We start from the raw sequence: 20,408 nt of genomic DNA, 5'->3' as shown, positions 1-20,408 counted from the left end.
AGGCTTAATAAAACGTTACTATTGGCAAATTTCCATTCTAGATTTGATTTATGAACTATGCATGGTGTTGGCCCTGTAGTGAGGAGAAGATCAGTGTAGGATGACATGATCGTGGTAGGGTATATATCGATCCGTAAATTTAATCTAATGACGCACAAAGTAAATACATTCCATAGAAAATTTTCATTCAATTTGTGAGTGATTATGTAAAATCGATAAAACTCCAATGATGAACATTTTATACTTATAATTCCAAGTGACTTCCTTTCTGTAATAATACCAGCAGATCTCATCAAGAAAACATTCACTTTTAGGAGCTCTAAGTTTACAAAGTAATTAGCCTATTCATTGCAGATATATACGTAGAATGGCTGTCAGAATAAAAAGGAATTGCTTGCTTGTTTTTTTCAAAGGATGTTTAAACTTTGTACACACAATATCAAGTTTAATAATAAGGAGCACAAGAAGTTGTAAAGTGAATCATGCTGTACTAGTAAACGTGCTAGTAAAAATACTACATGGTTAATTCCCAAACATGTGCATTAACAGTACCCTATTTCCCACCACTGATTTTGTGATGTCTTAAACCTGATGTAGCAACAATACTACATAGCTCTCCACCAAACCCATGTAGTAACAATACCCTATATCTAGGCATTGATTTTCCTTCAAAATCTGGTGTAGGAACAATACTACATAGCCTTCCCCCAAACACATGTAGTAACAATACCCTATTTCTAGGCACTGATTTGTTTTCTTCAAAATCTGATGTAGTAACAATACTACATAGCCTTCCCCCAAACCCATGTAGTAGCAATATCCTATTTCTAGGGCACTGGTTTTGTGATTTCAAAGCCAGATGTAGTAACAATACTACATAGCTCTCCACCAAACCCATGTAGTAACAATACCCTATTTCTAGGCACTGATTTGTTTTCTTCAAAATATGATGTAGTAACAATACTACATAGCCTTCCCCCAAACACATGTAGTAAAAATACCCTATTTCTAGGCACTGATTTGTTTTCTGCAAAATCTGATGTAGTAACAATACTACATACCCTTCCCCCAAACCCATGTAGTAACAATACCCTATTTCTAGGGCACTAGTTTGTGATTTCCAAGCCAGATGTAGTAACAATACTACATAGCTCTCCACCAAACCCATCTAGTAACAATACCCTATTTCTAGGCACTGATTTGTTTTCTTCAAAATCTGATGTAGTAACAATACTACATAGCTCTCCCTCAAACACATTTAATAACAGTACCCTATTTCTAGGGCACTGGTTTTTTGATTTCCAAGCCAGATGTAGTAACAATACTACATAGCTACCCCCCAAACCCATGTAGTAACAATACCCTATTTCTAAGGCGCTGATTTTGTGATTTCCAAACCTGATGTAGTAACAATACTACATAGCTCTCCACCAAACCCATCTAGTAACAATACCCTATTTCTAGGCACTGATTTGTTTTCTTCAAAATCTGATGTAGTAACAATACTACATAGCTCTCCCTCAAACACATTTAATAACAGTACCCTATTTCTAGGGCACTGGTTTTTTGATTTCCAAGCCAGATGTAGTAACAATACTACATAGCTACCCCCCAAACCCATGTAGTAACAATACCCTATTTCTAAGGCGCTGATTTTGTGATTTCCAAACCTGATGTAGTAACAATACTACATAGCTCTTCAGCAAACCCATGTAGTAACAATACCCTATTTCTAGGGCACTTGTTTTGTGATTTCCAAACCTGATGTAGTAACAATGCTACATTGCTCTCTTATGACATAATATTACTTGCAAATGTAGCATTTCTACATTGTTATGCTTGAAATCCTTTTGTAAAAATGTTGTTCCTAGGAGACTGCAATGTTCTGAAGCTGTCATCAACAAGCCTGGTTTAATAGTATGGCCAGTAATAATACAGACTAGTTTAGATTGTTGAAGGTGCTATTTATAGAACTTAGAAGATGTTCAGTATATTGAAGTACTTGTACACAACATTTTAATCATCATGAAATATAGATACTTTCAACAGTAATGTATTGCACAATTTCTTTCTCATGTAATAGAATTAAAATGTCACTAGCATCTCATGCTGTTATTTCTGGTAGTTCTTCCATATAAGGCAGATATTTGGGTAATTCTTTCCTTAGGAGACTGTTAGTTTCATATAAATTCTGTTCTGCTCTTCCATCGATCTCTTTTCAACATATAGCCTACGCATAGAGTCATTGTCTCCACTAATACAGAATTTTGCCCTCATCAGTTTTCTGAAAAGTTAAAATAGTTTATTTGAAAACATTGCAGACACTAGCATGGAAATTTTATTAATGCTATTTTGATCACCATGCACATAGCATACAATATGACCTTTAAAACAATATATGGTTATAGGGTGCTCTCAACAGCTTCCAGGAGCTTACCCAAGGGCATCACTGGAGAATGGGAAGACCCAAGTGTGTAGTTATGAAGCCTATTACGTATGCCATCTTTCAGATCTCCACGTGCATTTCTTAAGAACCTACATTATGTATGTTTGTATCAGCATACATATAGATGGATGGACAGGCTGGATCGTAAATGTGTGTGTGATTTGGATTTTTAAAGCAGCTTTAACCATTTTTCAGTCATATCGCTACAATGCCCACAGTGTGGCAGTTTATATAGATGTTGGGGCATGATGTCCCACCCAGTCACATTATCCTGACACCAGATTAAGCAGTCTTAACACTAACCTCTTAATGTCTTGCCAGGATCATATAATATCTGCCTTACAAAAAGTAGAATAATACATTTATTATGAAAACTGAATATAAACTTCTAAAATATTTTGTAATATTTAGTAGTGAGAATATTTTCAAGATGGCCTTGATCGATTTAATATTAAATTATTTGATTTACCCAGTTTACATTCAGTATCTGTTAGACCAGAAGTTGAAAGATTGTGTCAAGTTCTGACTACTTTGTAGTAATGATAAACATTAAACTGCATGCAATTGCAAAACAACACTTGATATTAAGGCCAATAGACTTCAGATTTCACATGGACAGTAATGTCCATACTCTCATGATGAACATTATATGTGAGAGTTAGAGTCATTGCAGTGATGATTTATCACATAATCTCCATATGAACTATGGCAATTATACAACAAGTTAATTAAATCATGGTCTAAGAAAATTTCCTAACCTGTTTTAACTTCAGGTGATGAAAATTTTGATTCCACATGTCCAAAAATGTTGACCGACTAACTGCATGGATCATTTGTTTTTTCATGCCGATTCTGCTCGTATATTGTTAATTTTTTAGATTTGTAAGGCAGCATCATATCACCATTAACTGTCATTCTGTCAGCATGGTGGTATGCATAATCCTGAAGCCAAGATATTGCATGTTCTCTTCCTTGTCCTTTACTACTCTCTTTTCTGTATCCAGCTGAAATTGTGCCACCCTTAGATTTCTTTATGTATTTGTAATAGAAATGTTTGTCAATCCTATACAAACATCTGAAGCAAATCCACAAACACGCTTTCCATCAACCGCTCTGGTGGTCTAGTGGTTAGAGCATTTGCCTCGTATACGGGAGGTCGTGGGTTCGATCCCCGGTTGAGTCACAAATATGGTACAGTACTAACATCTGCCTTGCTTGGCGATCAGCATAAAGATGTTAGTGTTGCGACTGGTCGGCCTGCATGCCAGGTTACTGTGACTAGGTGGGGACATTATGCAACTTGTTTGCGGCATGATGTCCCAGTGCTTAACATCACTATAAACTGTTACTCTCCAGACATCGTAGCGATATGACTGAGAAAGTGTTAAAGCTATGTTAAAAATCCAAATCACACATACATACACACACAGACGTTTTCCACCATCAGTAAAATAAGAAACATTCCTTTTTTGTCCTTTCCATCAGCTATTTTGTCAAAAAAAGCACTCAACTCTGCTTTCAAAACAATTGTTCAGTATCAATATCTTGCTTGTTTGATATCAGTTTCTGTTATCATTTTTTAGACAGTAATTCACACATTGTTTTGCTTTCTGTAAGCATAGTGTTACATTTTGCATAGCTTTTCCCAGCAGCTTGGAGTTACTGTAAGTTCTTAATTGTTTGCTCTTATTCGATTTGCATGTATCATCAAAGGTGTAATTGTATAAGCTTAAATCATAGATTTATATGCTTAAATCGTAGGCTTTAGAGTTAAATTGTGTTATAAAATGTATAAGTTTAAATTTGTTTTTTGTTCTTTCATTTTACTTCATATTTTGGTACAAGAACATAAACATCAGTAAAACACACTTTATAGTTATAATGATTAAACAATGAACATTTTATCTTCACAATACAAGAAAATTAGAATTGTTTCGGTTTTTTAAATGATACTAAAACCCTGACAATCACCACATGCCCTATCTTCCAGCTGCAAATAATGTCATAACTAATTAACAAACATATGTCTTGCTAAAATGCAATTTTGGATAAAGTGCATACATTTGTTGTTGGGTTTAATGCCATTTTTCAGCACATGAAAGGCTATACATGGTGGCCAGTATTAATGGTGGAGGAAGAACCCGGAAAAACCCCGGTAAGAACCACCGACCCACAAGAAGCTACTGGCAAGCTTTCACACATACCCACATTAGCCGAATCCAAGACTTGAACCCACACAGACAGGGGTGAGATGGCAGTGATCCGTAACGGAGAGCGCTTACGACCACTTGGCAACTTGCATACATTTGATGTCACATGAAAACTAAGGATAACTAAGATCATGAACATCTTTATATGATGAAGTGAACATTTAAGTGGATAAGTGCATTCGTTTGTGTCATTCTCCCCGTTTTGAGGCTTAAATTGCATGCTAGAATTGGAAGCTACATCAACAAGCTAACATTTATTTCTGTATTGCTGTGATGTGCTTATATTAATGGCACAAAAAGAACTGTAAAAATTCTACACATACCTACATCTACAAAACGTATTGTTCCACACCACCTGGTTAAATAATAAATTATACTTAATTTTAATCAGATGTAGGATATTGAAGAATCATGTAAAATAATGTAACTGCTAACTGCTACATCTGAAGAAAAAAAAATGGTAGATATTACGGTTAATTACAAGCAGAATAGATAAAATCCTCAAATACATTGCATTTATTTTAAGGTTTATAAATATTTTGTGGTATAACATTTAAGATGCTACATACCTTGATACCTTCAGTAAATGATGGGTTTTCCATCTGGATATCCATGAAGCAACTTCTTGAATATGCTGGTTTTGTAGAAGTTATCGATGATCCAAATCCATCAACATCATCTTTCTTAGTCATGTTGTCATCTTGAAAAGTGTTGTGTTCCTCTGTAACTGATGTATCTGAAGCATCATGACTTTTTGACAGATCATCTTGCAAAGAACTTCCCAATTTGTCAATAAGTGCTGTACCCAGAACTTCAATACTTTTGGATATAGCATTATCCAGTCACACATAATTTTCCATTAATTAGGTTTCTAAAGCATTATTACTTTCAGTTTCATAATTGTTTTCCATGGAATTGCCTACTTCATCAAAGTCCAAGTCTGTTTCACTGACCATTTCAGTGTTATATGGCAATACATTCAAGGACTTACTTCAGGCAGCTTACAATACTAACCCATTTAATAAGCCATATGTTTACATTTACTGCTAGATATTAGCAGTTAAAATACAAAGCATTGGGCATTGCATGAATCACATATAGCATAGCTAATGTAACTGGATTTTATCCAGTCCTTACCCTTCTGAATTGTTTTACAACTAGAGAGCCAATTGGGATCCCATTCATTACCCAACAGGTGCTGACATTTAGTTTGATACTCCCATCATCAGTTCTCAGACACTAGTTAATTGTACAAATATAGTCCAACATAACCCACATGTGTCTTGCTATGTCAGGCAAAATAACTGCTCTGCCATTCTCTGTAACTGCTATCTCAACAGCTGTAAACTTTGATCTTTTCACACAAGGGATTTGTCTCTCCATTTGAAGTATTTATAAAATAACTTTACCAAACCTGAGTTTTCTCCATAATACAAGTGGGAGGGGGATATGCTTTCCTTTATTCTTGAAACACTCAATTTCCTTGCATGCACTCTGATTAGAAGTATATTTAAGATGGAATAATTTTTACAAGAGATATAGACAGAAATGGGGTTGCATTTCTGTCCTACAGAATAATGATTACATCATATGGACAAGAACTTTGAGTATGTATGTATGTTTGTATGTATGTATGTATGTATGTATGTATGTATGTATGTATGTATGTATCTATGTATGTATGTATGTATGTATGTATGTATGTATGTATGTATGTATGTATGTATGGCACATCTGCCAGTAGCTTCTCGTGGCTCGATTAATTAATTAATTAAATGATTAATACTGGCCGCCATGTATAGCCTATCATGTGCTGAAAAATGGCATTAAACCCTACAACAACACAAACAGTAACAATGGCACATCTGCACTATTATAGCCACCACACAGAGCCAGGTTAATTAGGTACTAATATTTGTTAAGTTTAATTTGCTGATAATTGTAACTGATGAGATAGTCCACTCTCAGATTTGAACAAATTCATGTGGGTGCTCTTAGGACTGATTGAATGTATATTTAAATTGTATTTGTTCATTCAGAAAGTGCTCTTGTTCTTACATCTTAGCGAATCTCTCTCTCTCTGTCATTAAGAATATATTTCGACTCTAGTGGTTTTTCACACACTTCTGCTGGAACTAAGCCCAGCAAAGCAACAAATTTATTAAAAATTATATTATTTTAAAATAAATTTTAATCTTTTTCAAATAATTATGCTAAAATATTTTTCTTATAAAATATATGTTGTAAAGGTAAATGTGGAAAAAAAACATCGAACAATAATTTTCATGAAGGCTCTAGGCTGAAATTTTGTTTTGAAATCAATTTCATTACTTCTTTTTAACTGCTGAATGTGGTAACCATCTCTGATATTCTTCAACAATAACACCATCTTCAATTTAACTGCTATGGTGGACATGTTGGAATCCATATTGGCATCATTATTATTTAGGACCAACAAAACATCATAAGAAGTCGTTTGGTGGAAATCCCATGTTGATATTACTTTCTATTTTGGAGGAGAACAATCTGATGTATGCTCTTCATGTTAATCTTTAAATAATCCCAGCCCTTTTTTCTAATGATATGGATAACAAGTTGGTTCACTATATGAATTTGTGGAAAGCATTATCATATTAATGTCTACCATTTTTTCTTTAAATCAGAAAATAGTTTATTCTCATCATATTAAAACTATTTGAAACTCTCTCTCTCTATCTATCTATCTATCTATCTATCTATCTATCTATCTATCTATCTATCTATCTATCTATCTATCTATCTATCTTATTTGATTGGCCAGATGCTTAATATAAAGGCCTCATTGGCTGTTAACACCTGCTGTGCATCCAACTGTGTTTTGCTAACATCACCAGCATGCTAAACAATTATGAGCTCACAGTTAGCAAATTCCTCAGTAAGGAGAGTGCATGGATCAGATGTTTACAGTGACAGCGTGTTTGAACCCAAAAATCTTCTTTATACCCATAAAAAAACAAAGTTTTGTACGGACACTTCATTTGTAATGCTATGGAAAGTAGAAGAAAGCAGGTTTGGTTTACTGAACTATATTTTATACACTGGAAAGCCAATATGCAGCTAGCAAAACTGCACCAGAAAAAGAAACCAAATAACTCTAAGAAACTACCCTTCCCCCACCTGGGAAAAGCCATTTACGATGAGCTAGTAATACGGACACAAGCACCTACCCCCCCCCCCCCCCCCAACATGCAGTGGCCCAAATTCGCTATTTAAAACCCAACAAACCCAAACACATGTACCAAAGTTATATTAGCACACCATGACTCCGTTACAGCATTTGCTGGTAAAGAGTTGGAGGTGTCACACTGTTGTTCGTTTCTAAAGGACATGGTTTGTAATTTATGTATTCCCCGTTCTCTCAATTTTGAATTTCATGTATGCATTGTTTTCCTTCATGTCAGGTTGTTCTTTGTTTCATTTTGTCATATTTTTTTCGTTGTCCCTGCATGCTGGTTGTGAGATCTACTCCATTACCACCCGGTACGTAGGTCAGTTTCCATTATCAGGTCAATACTTGCAAACACTAGTGCTTGTGAGTGTTTTCTTGCCTTGAACCTTACATGCATAAAGGGGCCCCGAGTGGCCGAGTGGTCTAAAGTGCTCTCTGTTACATATCAATGCCATCTCACCTCTGTTAGCATGGGTTCAAGTCTCAGATTCGGCCAATGTGGGTATGTGAGAAAGCTTGCCAGTAGCTTCTTGCGAGCTGGTGGTTCTTTCCGTATCTTGTCTCGGGTTCTTCCTCCACCATTAATACTGGCCGCCATGTAAAGCCTATCGTGTACTGAAAAATGACATAAAACATTACAACAACAACAACAACATGCATGAAACTTAGGATCGAACTCCTTTTTCCTTTGCAGAAGTCCAGGGTTAAAGTTTCCGCTCCCATCCCCATTTTGTTATCATTATGATTTTGAAGTGAACTGCCATAGTCATTAAAGTCCGGTGTGGTGCTGTTTGTGTGTGTTGTGATGTAACAGTATGCTTAAAAAAGATCTTTGGAAACTAATTTAAACACATAGTGCCTCTAACACAATGTGCAGGAGAAAGTGGGCCGAAATCCCGCCAGCTGATGACAGATGGAAGACTGCAGGCGGTGAAGCCAAAATCAAATTACCAAACAAGGCGGTGAAGCCAAAATCAAATTACCAAACAAATTACCAAGCAAATAGGTGCGCCCACATAAACACGCAACCTAATGGTGAATGATAAACACAGAAGGATCTAACATTAGGACATATACGAGTGAGTCATGCAAAATACCACAGGGGAGAATTAACAGAAAATAACCAAGAAATAGAGCACTAATTACAAACTAATTCTTAAACATAGGACGAAATAAGAACAAATGAAACTTTTGAAACCAGAATTTTCTTTACCTTGCCTACAATAAAAACATTGATACCCACGACAACAAAAACAACATAGTATATCTCCCCGGAAAAGCCATCTCAGGATGTGCTGGCTGAGAGGACATCAGACCACCTTCAAGCAAAAAATTGCATAAGAAAAATCATCTTGTCTATGGAAAGCCTTCGAAGGTGGCTAGTAAAATTACACCAGAAACTCTTCTGATTAGCATATTTTCCATCACGTCAGCGTGTTGGAAAATTTCAAATGTATATAATTTTAATCATTCTTAGTTGAACAATTTTTTGTCATCACACTAAAGTGGATTTGGAATGGGCATACTGATATACGGATATAAGGACAGAAATTTCCTGAAGGACACAAGCAAAATGAAAAGGCACAAGGAAGACTTTTAAGGGCTCGAACTATGTGATTAAGGAAGATATCATGAAAGCAACATATGACTTCACGGTAAAAGTAAAACATGAATCTTTGTAAGCTGTCATTTTTTTAATGGAAGAATAATGGGAACATGAATAATGATAAAACTCAGATTCTAGAAGAGAGAAAACCTGCCAAAACTAAAGGACCACATTCCCAAGTAAAATCTTACAGCATAGTGTAATCTGACCAAGTATGTAAGCAAACTTATAAATTAGTATCATATAACTTTTTAAAATTTAATATATGGAAGTGTTCCTTTCCTACAATATTTGTCTTATGTTTGATACTAAATTAAATTGTTTGTAAAATAGCTTTTTCACCTATTTAACCACTAGTTGTTAGAGCATCTGCCTCGAATGAGGGAGGTCGCAGGTTTGAACCCTGGACAAGTCATACCAAACACTTCTAAAAATGGTACTGACAGCTGCCTTGCTAGGCACTCAGCATTAAGAGGTTAGTGTTAGGACTGGTTGGCCTTAAGTGTTCGGGTAATGTGACTGGGTGAGACATCATGCTTCATGTCTACTGTATGATGCCCCAGTGATATACATCCCTATTAAATGCCACATTGCAGACATAATAGTGATATTACTGATTTTTTTTAAAAGCTATGTTAAAAATCCAAATCACACACACTCACACATTTATCCTTCTTTCTATCTTGACGAGGAAGATACCTATTGTTAACCATGCAAAACTGTAATGGATGTCCCAAAATTACTTATTTTTTGCAATCATTATTTAGTATAATTGGAGTTTTAGCTTTTGTTCTTACAAGCAGAGTTAGAAAACCAGTCTGCTTTTGTTTCTACAAATCGTCTAAAGGCTTACTGTCAGACTGGAGAGCAATTAAAATCCACTTCTTTGATGCTGATCACGTATTACGAAAACTGGTCATGGGTGCAAGGGACAGCTTTTATGATAAAATTTAATGTTGCATAAACCTGCCAAATAAATTTTTTAAATTAAAAAATACATCAGTGAGGTGAAAGAGGGCCATAATTTTGGATAGGCATAATAAAGCAAAACATAAGAATATCACTCACTTGGCCTGATAAGTCAATGGAAATTCACAGAATAAAATGTTTTTGCACCTTATCCCCAAATTTTTACATGCATTTTTCATGTTCGAAGGCCTGCCATTTTTGAGAGCAATGTTTTGTGATGCTCACAGTGCAAACACCAGCCCTTTCCCTGGTTAATAATTCTGAAGAACATTGCCTACTTAATAGCTAGATGCAAGTCAAAATATTTTGTCATCCAAGCAGTTTTTGAGATATTCTACTTGCCTTGAACCAACATGTCTACTGCTATAACTGGCTAGCTCTGCTTCCTAGATGACTATGGGTGTTTCATTGGTTACTTACTGTGCAGTGATTATATGAGGTGTACATGCCTGACATCACTTGTTTTAAAAAAAGCACAAATCTAAAAGACATAATTAACAAATATATCCATATCTTTAATTATTAAACAATAATATTTTTTTTTAAAGTCACACCACAGTCTTAGTTAAGAAATTTGCCATGTTCACTGCATCTTTAATACCTTGAGGGTGGGATTGGGGGTGGGGGGGGGTGGGGTAACCATTGGTAAGCCAAAAGGAAGATTTTTCACTAATGCTAAATGAACAGCAACGAAGCAGACTACACAGGTTGCATCATTTGGATTGCTGAGATATTTTAGATAAAACGAAATTAAAAAAAGCAAAGTTAAAAAATAAGTGACAAACAAGTCATAAATACTCTTATTAAATTACTAGGCATTGGTTTTACCATTTTAAAAACACTTAGTTCACTTAACAGCATGGACAATTTGTGTTTTAGGTATCACCTGTGACTTGTTTACTTCTTGTCTTTCCTCTTTTCTCAGTATCTTATTGACAGTATGAAACTTTGTTTTATATGTAACCAAAGAATAACAAATAAAATGTTCACTATTGCAGTTTTGGAGAAATGTGTATTTATATAAAGTACAATAAGGTATTGTGAAGAATATCATTTAGATTGGAATACATCTTATTTTAGGTATGTAGGTACATGTATTACATTCTCTAAAGAGTTAGACAATATGGTCAAGCTTAATTATGAAAGCAAATTCAGAGAAGTTAAATATTTACTTTTACAGTTGTCGGTATGGCCTTGTTTATTTGATGCTTTTGTTGTTGTTGTTGTTGTTGTTGTTGTTTTTGTAGGGTTTAAAGAATTTTTTCAGCACATGGTAGGCTATAGATGGTGGCCAGGATTAATGGTGAAGGAAGAACCGGGAAAAACCCTAGAAAGAACCACCGACCCACGAGAAGCTATTGGCAAGCTTTCTCACATACCCACATTAGCTGAATCCGAGACTCGAGCCCACGCAAACAGAGGTGAGATGGCAGTGATCCATATGGGAGAGCACTTTAGACCATTCAGCCACTCGTGACCCCTAATGCTTTTGTTGAAAGGAAAAAATACATTTAGCAGTTGTATATACACATCAGTAAAGTAGAGTAATTTCAAAGGTAATAATGCAGTAAATTGTTAAAGTGCTCTTTGTCTCATATGAGATTAGTAATAAGGGAAAATAATTATTTAAAATAGTAACAGAATGCAAATATTGTCAACTTTATAAAGCTTGCAATAACAAGCAAATGTTTAGTCTAGTGATAACATGCAAATGTGCATGACCATATAAGTATATGTGTGTATATTGTCTAAGTGTTTTTGTTGATATATGTTTGTATGCTAAATATGTGTACATGTAGAAAATGCTTATAATAAACATATGCTCTTTTTGTCACTCTCACTCTATTATTTTAGTTTTGCACTCTCTTTGCTTAAGAGACTGACATATTTGTCTCCCTCTTTCTTTTTCCTTCTGTACAGTAGCCAATATTAAGTTCTGTATTGGGCTTAGAATATAATGCTATATAGTAGTGTTAACCAATACTCCCTGTAAAGTAATGTGCCACAATGAATTATGATGTAGTCCGTCAGATGGTTCCCTGAACAACTGTAGTCTATGTTCAGGGAAATATAAAAACAAATGACCCTTTCTTTTATGGCAGGGGTGTTTTCCCAAATTGTTCTGTTAGAATTGTTGGCATAAGGTTGTATGACATATTAATGTAATAGTGCCACTGATGTTCTTGTTTCAGTTTTTGTTTTTGTTTTTATTGACCTTAAAGAATGCAACACAGAGCATACATTCTATGAATTCTGTCATTTTCATAAGTGAATGATAGCTATTTTAAGTAAATGTATGACAAGGTATGTGTATCTGCCAAAAGAGACAGTCTCATTGCACCAAGGGTGACAGTCACATTGCAGTAAAGAGTGACAGTCACATTTCAACAAGAATGACAGTCACATTGCAGTAAAGATTGACAGTCACACTACAGTAAAGAGTGACACTCACATTTCACCAAGAGTGACAGTCACACTGCAGTAAAGAGTGACACATTTCACCAAAAGTGACAGTCACATTGCAGTAAAGATTGACAGCCACACTACAGTAAAGAGTGACAGTCACATTACAGATTAGGAGTGACAGTTACATTGCACCAAGGGTGTATGTCACATTGTTGTAAAGAGTGACAGTCACACTGCATCAAGAGTGGGTCACACTGCAGTAAAAAGTGACAGTCACATTGCACCAGAAGTGACAGTCACACTTGTTAAAAAGTGATGGTCAAACTGCAGTAAAGAGCAAGTCTCCTTGAAGTAAAGAGTGACAGTCACATTGGAGTAAAGAGTGAAAGTTACATTGCACTAAAGTGTGTGTGTGTGTGTCATTTGGATTTTTAATGTAGCTTTAACAATTTTCCAGTCATGCCTCTATGATGTCTGTATTGTAGCAGTTTATAGTGATGTCTAGCACTGGGGCGTCATGTCACCTTATCCTGACACCAGGCCAACTAGTCCTATCACTAACCTCTTAATGCTGAGAGCCAAGTGAGGCAGCTGTTAGAAATATTTTTGTAAGTCTTTGGCTTGACTCGGTTGGGGATTGAACCCACGACCTCCCGCATCCAAGACGGATGCTCTTACCACTAGGCCATCGGAGCAGTGTGCAGTAAAGAGTGAATCACATTGTACTAAGAGTAAAGTCAGCTTGCAGTAAATTACTTAAGTGGAAGTCCATAATTCATTAGAAAACAATAAATGGTTAATTGCAATCTACAAAACATGTACAGACTGTGAAATGGTGAGAATTACAGCAAATTCAATTTCTAAAATCAAGTGAAACATATATGTTACTCCTGCTGACACAAATGTAATATACTCTTGTGTTTGCATGAAGTTCAGGCATGTATAATACCTTTAATTAGTTCACCGTTTTATCCACCATTGCATTCAATAATCAGTAACAATGATACCATGATTTTCAGAATCACTGCAAAGTTATAACACTTGTGCATGTCTAGTTTTAAAATTACTAGTAGACACACAAACCTTAAGATATCATATTACTACATACTACTGCATACAGTATGAGCAAATATATTATTAATATTATGAATATTACTCTGTATCATACCTAAGAATTAGTTTGCTGTTTTATCCACGATTGCATGCAATAATAAGTAACAATGATACAGTGATTTTCAGAATCACTGCAAAGTTTTAAAAGTTGTGCCTGTCTAGTTTTAAAATGAACAGTAGACACACAAACCATAAGATATCATGTTACCACTGCATACAGTATGAGCAAAGATAGTATTAATATTAATCTGTATTATATCTAAGAATAGCAGACAATGGGACATGTAATGCATTTGGTTTTATCCATGGCAGATATATTAGTTAGACTGCTTCAGTTCATATTTAAAGCTTGCTTTTGAAGAAATCCAGACTGTGAATGAGACATTTTATGCAAATTTTCAATCTGTATGTACAATTTGTACAGCTAGCTAAATATGCTTAGTGTTATGAAGTAAGGATGATGGGTAACTCACTGTTACCAATTTTTTATATGATTAGCAATAATATTTGAATGATCAGCAGTCATTCCAGGTAATCAATACAGTACTAATACATATGACATAAAATAGCCATCACAAAACCCAAAACATTTAGAATTGAATGTTATTTGGGTTCAAGATAGAGAGATTAGAGGAAATTAAGATTAGATTTCAGTTCAAACCTTCAAATGCATCAGAAAAAACACTTTTTTAAAACATAGTTATAAGCTATCATGAGACTGACCTTCTTGGATATATTTTCATATAATTTTTACATTTGGATAGAGAAGTGATCTATGATTTGTTTGCAAAACTGACAAGACACAATCTTAAACCTATTTGTTAGGATAGTTTATGACATCAGCACTGTTTAGAGGAAAAGATACTGTTTGCTACATGTAACTGCATTAAATAAACTGAACCAATCAAAATTACTATATTGTTACTATACATAATCATTTATTGTAGCAAGATATTGTTGTCTGCAAGCGTGTTTGCTAGAAGCACACTGATGCAGAAAATGTCATGCAGTTTGAAAAAATAATAGCTACAGCATTATAAATTTGAGTACAATGCTTATTTTGTTTATACTGGAGCATAAATCAATGAGAGAGAGAGAGGAATGGGTACACAAAACTTGTGAGGGCTGAGTGTTTTTTGGCTTAAAATTCATTTTGGTATGACAATCATATTAGACTAGACATGGTTCTGTATGTAAGTGGTTATGCCTGACATACTTGCTTGAAAATAATTCAATATGGTTCTGATAGCTTTTACTTGAATGCCTTTACTAAACGGCAAGTTCCAATGTTATTTATTGTACACTTTTACACAGGTGTAGGGGAGTCATGCACATGAAATTGTTGATTATGTTTAGATCTTTATTGTCATCTTCTGTAAACAAAGGCTGACTAGGAACTAAAAGCACTGATACTTTGAAAACCATACAACTAAGGCAGGTGCTCTGATACTTAACAAAGATTGATGTATCATTGGACAATCATGACCAGCAAATATATTTAGTAACAGAGATTAGAGATAACTGTGGTTGATACTTGTACTAACAGCTGAAATAATTTTCAGCCTAACACCCTGCGTGTCAAGGATATCTTCATTAACTAATTCCCATGGGTCAATGTTGAACAGAGTCAGTGTTTGAACCATTCTGCCTCTAATGTTAACCCTCTCCATTTGAAAAGAGCATCACTCTGAATATAGAATGAAGATGATCAGTTTTCTATGCAGTTTATTAATTACAATGAATTGAATAAAGGTATGGTATATCACTCAGCTGACAACTTATGCTGGTGTGACAAATTATGTGTGTGTGATTTGAATTTTTCACGTAGCTTTAACAATTTTTCAGTCATATCGCTATGATGTATGATGTTTGCAGTGTGGCAGTTTATAGTGATGTCTAGCACTGCAGCACCATGACACAGACATGTAGCATGATGTCCCACCCAGTCACAGTATCCTGACACCAGGTCAACCAGTCCTAACACTAGCCTCTTAATGCTGAGTGCCAAGCGAGAAAGCTGTTAGCACCAATTTTGTAAGTCTTTGGTATGACTTTGCCGGGGATCGAACCCATGACCTCCCGCATCCAAGGCAGATGCTCTATGTATGTATTTATGTAAATGTGTTGTAAGAGAGCCATGAGAGCGGTCTTGAACAATGTAACCATTTGTAACTTTACATGAGCCACAGAATAATCAATATAACTACCATTGCAAATCTTTTAGAAAAGCAATCTCTAGACGCAATTGGGAGCAAGAATTATGAAGTAGAAAAATTCATATACAAGTTATCTTGACAATGAAATGACGTTCACAGTGATAAGACAGGGCATGGCATACAATAACTTGATTTTATATATCAAGGTAGGTACTATAATGAGTTGATAAAAACCCAGAGGTTAATTTTGTTTTCCTTGTTAATGTAAGTATTTGTTCTTGGAGTCTGCTTCATTAGTTATTATATTGTTGACCGACAGAGCCGGATTTTTGTGTTTTGCTTTTGTTGGTTTTGTCAGCACCATTATAACCAAATACTTTTTCCAAGGACACACTAAAGCGGTTAGCCCAATGCTGGCTTGAGCAGACTGTCAAAGCTTGAATGCTAGGATTATGAGTGTGATTCCCTATGAAATGAGCCATCACAGTTTGTTTTACTAGGTGAAATCACACACACACACACACACACACACACATACATACATACACAAATACATACATATATACATCCATTCTTCCATCCATCCATACATACATACACAAATACATCCATCCATCCATCCATTCTTCCATTCATCTATCCATCCATCCACACATACACACACATCCATCCATCCATCCATCCATCCACACACACACACACATACACACACATGCATACATACATACATACATACATACATACATACATACATATAGTCTTTCCCATGCACAGTTACAACACATTTACATAAATACATACATAGCCAATAATGATATAGACAGAATATGTGAATTTCTTGTAGTTGGAATTGTTGTAAGATAGCATGTTCAAGTATAAAGTGTTACAAAGTGTGGAAAGTATAAAATACAATGAAGTTATAATGTCCTGAACATCTAATTGGGTCAATTATATATATATATATATATATATATATATATATATATATATATATATATATATATATATATATATATATATATATATATATATATATATATAATCTGTCTTCCCCAATTGTTTTTGTTCAATTGTGCTAAAATGTTTTTATTTTCAAAATCTAATTCTGAAAACTCCCCATTCAGGTGACCCTGCACAGCTACAGGGGAACAGCTGCAGAATCACATATCAACAGGTTTCTCTTTGTAGCAATTATAGTCAATTGGATTCCAACAAACTGACATTGATAATCTGAAATATGATAGCCTTCATGTCCTCCAGTCCAGTAACTGGGTTTCTCATGAAAGGCAAACTGATATCACTTTGCCTGGTCATTTCTGAAACTCCATCCTTACTGAAGTGACATGGGGGGGGGCCTTCTTTGATACAAATCTGAGAGGGATCACTCCAATAAACAGCAAAGCCAAATGGCACAGAAAAATAAGTGGGGGATAAAAGACAATATTTTTGTTTTGAAAGATGTATTGATGACAGAAAAGAAGATGCTTCAAATATATGCAACAGCAGTCAGACAACATGCAAAGGTATGTTTTCAATGTCATGATATTTGACAATTGATTTAATATTTTCTTTTAATTTGATAGTTATATTTTCAGTTGACTTTTTTAATCTTATATAATGTAATTTCCATAAACAAAATGACATCAAACTGGTTTATTCTAAACTAGTAAATTACTTTCTTTTAAAGATGGATGAATATTTTATATGAGATTTTCCAAGTCATACTTTTTGTTTTCAATTTATACAGTAGATGTGATTAGCTCTATCAGTTATGTATGTAAAATGTGTTGGCTTTAACTGAGTTGCAGATTGAGTTTAAGCTTCAGAATGGCCTTATAGATATCAGTAAATATTCTTTCAGGGTATTTTATGTACGAATTTGATGTATTGTGACTAGTACCACAATAATAACCCAAACAGACCTTTAGTCTAAAAGACAATAACATCATTAAGCTGGGTAATAAGAGTTGGAAGATATTCTCCATTTGGTCATTATGAAAGATACACAGTTGCAAGTCCGGTAATGTTAAATACTTCGACCATATATTTATTCATATTTGAAGCATTTGTGGAGAATTAAGTAAAAAAGAACCTCTTCAATATATGCTATGAATATTGGACACTGGTAGGAAGAATACAAAAGACATATTTTTATATATATATATATATATTGGATAACTGATTATAAAAGTACTTCATAACGAGGTCCCCAAACATAGACCACACTTTAAGCAGGATGTGAGTTACCAATGGAACTCCAAAAATTGAGAAAAAAAATCCCTTTGATATCAAGAAAACTGGGGTGGGGGAAGCAGTGTTATGGAACTGTGCTGTTTATTGACCAATTCCCCATTTTACAATCATGTCGATATTAATTTTTAATAACGTGCTTTTTCTAATGAAGTTGTTGGTTATTCTGTTTAAATAACATTTATTTTCAAAATGTCCAACATATGAAAAATCGTTCCAACTGGTTTCAACAACCTATCACGTGTTACGAATTAATTAATTGGAATTAATAATATGCGGGTTTGCAAGTTATCAGGGCATGAGTTATTGAGGGAGCGGTGTACTTTGTTAGCTTAATTCCAAATGCACACATTATTAAGCTTATATTTTTGCTAATAAATGTTAGTGATTTTTCGGCATGATTCAGACTAACTTTATTAAATTCCATTGTACAATTCAATACAAATCAATAAAGCCTAACATTTATCCCCATGATATGTATCTTTATGCCGATGTAAAGTTTACAGAGGTTTACTCATTCATGTAGTGGGTCTATGAGCCTTCTGTCTTTAGGACATTTGTGACAGAAAATTAAACATTTATATGCTTTAAAGTGTATGTTTCTCAAGATTATATCCTTAATTATTTCATCTTCACAGATTTTTATGCAGTTGGTTTTTAGATTAGAAGTAACAAATTATTTTTTTTCTATCTTTGATTGCAGGAAGGAAAAGGATCAGAAAGCACAGACCAAGAGTTAGCTCTTGTTGAATACACCCACAAAATTTTGTATCTGGCCATTTTTTCAGATGAAAACACGTTATATTTTGTAAAGAACCAATAGCAAAAGTGCAAAAGGGAAATTGGCATACAGCAAAATGTCAATGAAGCTTGATAAAAAAGGCAAATTTATTATATATACAGCTTATCTAGCATGTAAATTGTTTGGACATTTCACCAAAGATATATTTTCAATGAAAAATATTAACAAGAACAGGCTGGAAACTAGAATAAAAAATTATTTAAAATAAGTCTAACAATCTTGTCACTGTGGCACAAAACGACAAAATTGATATTAATCATATGACAAAAGTAAATTGCTGTACGATCTGTGTGATTTATTTTCCTTTTGAGACCGATTTGATTCGTTCAAGACATCACTGTTTTGAGCAAAACTTACAAACTTTTTCAATCTTTACTGTTAAAATATTAAACTTATGACAATCTCTATAGGAAGTATTTTGTACTATTTTGTGAAGACAGTATATGCACACTTGTTACTGTTTGCTTCTTTACAAAGATATGATTGCACTATTATAACCATTAGGGCTGTTCCATTTAAACATACATGTTACCCAGGGAAGGCAGTTTTTAAAAAATATATGCCATGGTACTTTGATTTCAACGAGTTCAAATTATAATAAATTTCTAAATAGCATCTATGGGTGAGTACCCCACTTTAAAGGTGCCTTCCTTTTGTCCCATGTATGTTTTAATGGAACAGCCCTTATTATCTGGAACAAATGTTCATTGTTCAGTTTAAAGTGACACACTTGTCAGGTATATATCTGTGCACTGATCATAGAAAGAAGGCTTAGTATGATCTTCAGGATGACAAACTTGATGTAGGGGTGACATCTTTCTTTGTATCCAGATATTATTCTACAATAAAATCTATAACTAGTCACATTTAACATTAGCACCTCTTGGTATAAGCAAATATCAAATGATATGTAAATGTATTCAGGAATCACCTTAAATTTAATTAGGTATATGGTATATTTGGCAATATAGTGATATTATCACATTCATATACACATTTACTGGGAGCACACAAAATATCAAATATGTCTTCATTTGCATCATCACCTGAACATATTTTCTCAGTAGTAAAAACAAGCATTTTAAGCTGAAAAAGCTGCTGTTGTAATTGTTGTTTTGTTTATAAAATATACATTCTTACTGTATCTTTTCTGAAGGGTAAATCAATTTTATCTCAAAGTTGAATGAGAACTATGTCATTATTTTTGTCCATCTTGACTAATCTTATCAATAAAAGTGGACT

General features: G+C 34.4%; 1 long non-coding RNA gene across 2 annotated transcripts; it reads right to left on the bottom strand.

The window, feature by feature from the left end:
• Positions 1-232: 232 nt before the first annotated feature.
• On the bottom strand, positions 233-12,091 carry LOC149771135 (uncharacterized). Of its 2 annotated transcripts, XR_016418408.1 has the most exons (3): positions 11,819-12,091; positions 5,226-5,392; positions 233-2,284 (listed from the first exon to the last, which is right to left on the bottom strand). It is a non-coding gene; the product is annotated as an uncharacterized LOC149771135 (long non-coding RNA). The 2 variants fall into 2 exon arrangements; XR_016418407.1 differs by lacking the exon at positions 11,819-12,091 and having other exon boundaries at positions 5,226-6,179.
• Between the last annotated feature and the right edge of the window lie 8,317 nt (positions 12,092-20,408).

This window comes from Sinohyriopsis cumingii, unplaced genomic scaffold (assembly GCF_028554795.1).
Source record: "Sinohyriopsis cumingii isolate HCF-2022 unplaced genomic scaffold, ASM2855479v2 utg002109l, whole genome shotgun sequence".
In the NCBI taxonomy this organism is placed as follows: domain Eukaryota; kingdom Metazoa; phylum Mollusca; class Bivalvia; order Unionida; family Unionidae; genus Sinohyriopsis; species Sinohyriopsis cumingii.
The sequence above is the reverse complement of the archived record's forward strand: the minus strand, read 5'-3'. Positions and strand labels throughout refer to the sequence as shown.